At 39.1% G+C, this 5,758-nt stretch overlaps 1 pseudogene across 1 annotated transcript; it reads left to right on the top strand.

Annotated features, from left to right (window-relative positions):
• Positions 1 to 681: 681 nt before the first annotated feature.
• On the top strand, positions 682 to 3,277 carry LOC307110719 (non-histone chromosomal protein HMG-17-like; annotated as a pseudogene). The gene is made up of 2 exons: positions 682 to 792; positions 2,912 to 3,277. The product of its transcript is annotated as a non-histone chromosomal protein HMG-17-like (transcript).
• The last annotated feature ends 2,481 nt before the right edge of the window (positions 3,278 to 5,758 follow it).

Raw genomic sequence — 5,758 nt, 5'->3', positions numbered from 1 at the left:
GGAGAATCGCTTGGACAAATCTCTCCTCACTTTCTAGTTGCTTTATTCTAAGCATTCTCTCATCACTTTATGCTTAGTTCTCAGCTGTGTACCTAAGTATGAGATCCCCAACTTTTACTTAACTATTGGACTAGAGAAGCACTTCCTTCTGAACATAAATGAAAGATGTAGAAGTAGACACTGCACAGGGTCAGCAAACTATAACCAACTGCCTATTTGTTTTTGTTTTTTTAAGTTTTTTATTGATTTCAGAGAGGAAGGGAGGAGAAAGAGATAGAAACATCATGATGAGAGAGAATCATTAATTGGCTGCCTCCTGCATGCCCTCTACTGGAGACCAAGCCCCAACCCAGGGCTTACTTTTGACTTTATAGAAATGTAATAGGCATGAGACCTGTCAGCTTGAGTTCATTTTCTGTTCACTGTGTCTTCTCTTGGAGGATATGTACACCTTGGATTTGTTGAGAGGTGTAAGCTGTATTGTATAAACCAATCATGTTCCCTATGATCTGGTCAAGAATACAGTGAACCCTTGTCTATACAGAGGGAAGAACTCTCTGTGTTCCTGGATTTATTTTCAGAAATTGTTTCTGTGAGTCTAGAGTTTAATCTCCGTTTCCATCAGGATAAAACTTGCTTTAAATAAGCTCTCTTCAAGTCCTTAATTGAGAACAAGAAGCCATGGTTCAGATTTACTCTAACGGTTTGAGAGTCTTCATTTTACTGATAACAAAAGGTGATATGGACCACCCTGCTCAATATAAATCTCACATCTCACATAAAGATTGGAGAGTAAGATTGCTGGTTAATCTTCCAGAGTTCCAAACAAGTCTTAGATTAATCAACTGAAGCATTTACATTTTATTGAACTTTTTCTTAAGAAACTTCCTTCTAAAATCACCATCCATACAGCTTATACCTTGTTCTCAATTGATAACAAAGATAAATCCTTAAGAGAAGGCATGATGTCTGCATTAGTTATCTATAGCTGCATGACACATTACTTCAAAACTTAGTGGCTTAAAACAACAATATTCATTATGTCACTGTATGTCAAGAATTCAAGCACAGTTTAGCTGGTCCTCGGGCTCTGGGTTCTCACGAGGCAGCAATCAAGGAGCTAGCTAGAGCTGCTGTCATTTTTACGTTCAACTGGGAAAAGATCCTTTTCTAAGCTTACTCACTTGGCTGTTCCCCGTGAACTGTTGGACTGAGGGCCTGAGTTTTCCATCATTTATTATCCAGAGGTCTCCCTCCTTGGTTCTTCACCATGTAGTTCTCTCTCCAAAGAGCAGCGTACAGTATAGCAACTGGTTTCATCAGAGTGAGCAAGCAAAGGGTGGAGAGGGAGAGAGAGGGAAAATGCTAGCGAGATGGAAGTCACTGTCTTTCACAACCTAATCTCAGAAGTGGCATTCCATCCCTTTGACATATTGTACTTGTTAGAAGCAAGTCCAGCCCACACTTAAGGTAACAGGATTACACAGGCTGTGAACATCAGCAAGTGGGGACCCCTTCGAGCCATCTTAGAAGTCTCACTACCACAACCTTCTTATGAATCAAGCTGCCAAAGGAAACTAAAATCTTAAGGGAGAAAAAGAGTTTCAGGAGCTTATTTGCTAGACTGACAGGAGTTTTAAATATTGTAAAAGACTTGTCCCATTCTTATTATGAGCAGCTACTTCAAACTTACTCTTCGGAAATCTCTCAAACTCATCACCTCCACCTTCATATTCAATTCCTCACTGGCAGAAAAATGTTCCTTACAAAGACATTGTTCCTTATTCACAGAGAAAATGAAAGCAATCAAATGTGATTTTTCAAACTGTAGACTGTCAAAAGAAAAATATGTGGCTATATTTTTGCTTATCCTTTTCTTAAAATTCTGATTTCAAAGATAGAGATATTCCTGTTTGATGATAATCCCTTGCTGAAACATCCTTTTTTTCTATTCAAAGTCGCTACTTCCCATTTCTTCCTTTTCCTGTACTCTCAACACAAGTCTCTCTGATGGCTTCTGTCATAGCATGTCAGGTGCCAAAGTTTCTCCATGTTTTCTCCTTGTCCCCTTCAGATAATAACCATTGCTTTCCAGTTAACTGCTTACCTTCTTCTCTCTCCACAATACACTTAAACCTGGTTCATATTTTCACCAGGGTGTGAACCAAACTCTTGTCAAAGTGATCAGCTTCTAGCTAAATTCAATTGCCTCTCTCAGGTCTTAGCTTAATTAGCTTTCTGTATCATTTACTACTTAAGATTGCCCCCACCTTCCTGAGGTACTCCCATCCTGACATCTATACCACCATGTTATGTTATTGCTGTACCCGTCTGTCAATCTTCCTCAACCTCTTGGCAGAGAAATCAGTCTGAGCCCAACCCTTTCATGCTCACTTCCTGATGGGACTTTTCTCCCCTTTTTATTCCATAAGTACCCTTAAGAAGACTTTTGCCACTTTCCTGATTTTAATTACCATCTCTATGTGAACAACTAAAGTTTTGTCTTCAGCATAAATTTCTCTCTCCTAAGTCTACCTACATAAGAAAAAAAAATCCACTTGGTAATTTAAGTTCAATGTCAAACTAAACTCTTCAACCCCTTCAACCAAATCAACAGCACCTAAAAGGCTCCTCCTCTCTATGAGTAGAACTCCCGCCATTCTGCCATACAGTCAGATCCTGGGTGAATCCCTAACTTCCTTTACATGGATGCCTCTGGCCAATAAACCATAAAGTTTCAATGAAGAAGAAGAAAAACTTAAGTGAAAGGATAATCTTTACCCAGTACTTCACAGGCCCCACACTCCACATTTAATAAAAATCAGACATGTAAAGAACTGAATGAAAATTAGAAATGTAAAGTAATGACCTTAAGCACTATAAAAACTTTATAAACCCCCCGGAGCCCTAGCAGTGTGAGGCAGCGAGAACGACCCCTGGACCCAGCAAAGCCTGCGTGCTGCTGCATCCCTGCATCCTGCTCAGACTTCCCGCCACCATCGCCATCACGCCCAAGAGAAAGGCTGAAGGGGATGCTAAAGGAGATAAAGCCAAGGTGAAGGACGAACCACAGAGGAGATCCGCCAGGTTATCAGCTAAACCCGCTCCTCCAAAGCCAGAGCCCAAGCCTAAAAAGGCCCCTGCAAAGAAGGGAGAGAAGGTACCGAAAGGGAAAAGGGAAAGCTGATGCTGGCAAAGATGGAATAACCCTGCAGGAAACAGAGATGCCAAAACAAACCAGGCACAGAAAGCTGAAGGTGCTGGAGATGCCAAGTGAAGTGTGTGCATTTTTGATAACTGTGTATATCTGGTGACTGTACAGTTTGAAATACTATTTTTTATTAAGTTTTATAAAAATGCAGAATTTTGTTTTCTTTTTTTTAAAAGCTATGCTGTTAGCACACAGAACACTTCATTGTTATTAGGGGGTGGGTAGGGGGGAAGGACATATAGTACTAAAGTACTAACAGAATGTCTCCAAAGCTGGACTGACATGGGGGGGAAACACCTTTCCCCTTCTAGTTTTGAGAAACTTCCTCTTGGTTCCTGGGAGGAGGGATCTCTTGATGTTGACACACATTGGCCATCTTGGCACAAACACCTTGTCATGTGGGAAAAATAAAATTCGTTTTTATGTCCTTTTCTTCCTCTCCACTTTAAGCATAGGCTTTGGCTCTCTTAAGCCCAGAGACCTTTTGGGACCTGACCCAAAAAAATTGGTTTCCAGTATGTTGGGCAATCTGGACTTTCCAGTGACACCACTGAGATGGCCTCCCTCAAAAGAGCAGCAGTGCCTTTTTAGACTGTGGATCTACAGATTGATATTCTCTGCCATTTTCATTTCATTTCCTAAACGTGAGGGTCGGCTTGTGAAAAGTTGTTAAACAACATGCTTAATGTGAAATGTCAACCCTCACTCTAAGTTTTCCCTGTTCAGAGCATCAGATGAAGACTTCATTGGGTTTTATAGTGGCTTTCTGATTTTGGTAGTTCATTGAAGAAGGGAGTTTGAAAGTTGTTGTATACTGTTAATGATTGTCTGCCCATGTCCTGCTTGAAATACCATGATTGTTTATGAAAAGTATCTTTAATAAAGCTGGATACAGTTTGGCTTGGAAAAAAAATAACCTTAAATAAAAATCTAGATGGCCCATGTGGTAGGCAGAATAATGGCCCCTGCAAAGATGCCCGTGCCCTAATGCTCAGAACCTATGACTAGGCTATATTACATGGCATGGAGGAAATAAAGTCACAGATGCTAATTAGGTAACCTCAAAACAGGGAGTTTTATCTTGGATTATCTAGTTTGGCCCAATGTAATTACAAGAGCCCTTAAAAGTGGAAGTAGAAGGGGAAAAAAAGAGTCAGTTGTCAGTCTACAGTGTGAGAAAGTTTAACCAGCTGTTGCTGGCTTTGAAGATGAAGGGAGCTATGAGTCCAGGAATGAGGACAGCCTTTAGAAGTTGATGGATTTTCCCCTGGAGTCTCCAGAAAGGAACACAGCCCTGCAATCACCTGGATTTTAGCCCACAACTATGATATGTGTGTGTAAACAGTTATTTTTGTTTGGAGAAAATAGTACATATGATATCAAAGATTTTTTTCTCTGCAGTGTCAAATCTACATTGGACGAGCTTTCTTGTCTTTATTTTTTTTTTGGTTTTTACTTCTTAGAGAGATAGAGAAAGAAGGAGAGAGGGGGAGAGAAGGAGGGAGAGAGAGAGAGAGAGAGAGGGAGGGAGGGAGGGAGGGAGGAAGAGAGAGAGAGAGAGAGAGATGTTTGTTGTTCCACTTATTTATGCATTCATTGGTTGGTTCTTGTATGTGCTCTACTCTGAGATCAGACCCACAACCTTGGCATATCGGGACTATGCTCTAGCCAACAGAGCTACCTACCCAGGGCAAGTGTTCTTGTTTTTAAATGTATGTACACAGTAACTATCAATGTCATAGGAATAATTAAATTATATTACTCTGCTTCTGTTATACTTATTTTATAAGTGGAATTAAACCATAATCAATGCATTCAAATATGTCATGAGAGAAACAAATTAAGTCAACATCAACAGTATATAAAAAGTGGCCCTTTTTCTGACTCTTTTAAAATTAGCTCCATGTAATTTTTAAATGCTATGAAGAAAACAAAAATAAAGTTGGAAAAACTACCAGAACTTGGTATGGTATATAATAATTATTAAATGTAAAATACACTCTCACTTGTTACATGATTAAAGCTATTTCTTAACTATTTCAAAAAAGGGTTATTTTGTCCAGTAAATCTGTTTCACTGGACAGAATAACGCATGGCATACACTTTCCCGATGGTTAATAAGCAAAGTTCAGAAAGATGTTACAGACCCAAAGAAAGTAAATAAAACAGCCCTCAGACTTTCAGGAATATAGATAGCTCAGGATTTATTCATATTCCAAAGGGCACTACTACTAGGGGATGAAGCACAAAACTGGATATTTTGAATAGCATTAGCAATGTTATATTTGTTCAAATCTAGTAGTATTTTTGTATAAAGCATCAGTTTTTGTAGAGCAATAGAAATTCTACTGGCTTAGGTGTCTTCATTAGTTTAGAACTCTAAAACAAAGAAAATTAGAAAAGAACAAGCATGAGTCAGAAAAATAAAAATTTTTTTTACATCTAATAGATTTTCAAGTAGCACATATATCCTGGCAGTCTCTTGGCACTGGATCACATACAGAAACTATATACTTGTTAAGGAATGATTGAAAAATTGCTCAAAGT

Source organism: Cnephaeus nilssonii, assembly GCF_951640355.1.
Source record: "Cnephaeus nilssonii genome assembly, chromosome: 2".
Lineage (NCBI taxonomy): Eukaryota > Metazoa > Chordata > Mammalia > Chiroptera > Vespertilionidae > Cnephaeus > Cnephaeus nilssonii.
Note: the sequence above shows the minus strand (reverse complement) of the source record. Positions and strands in the feature narration are given on the sequence as shown.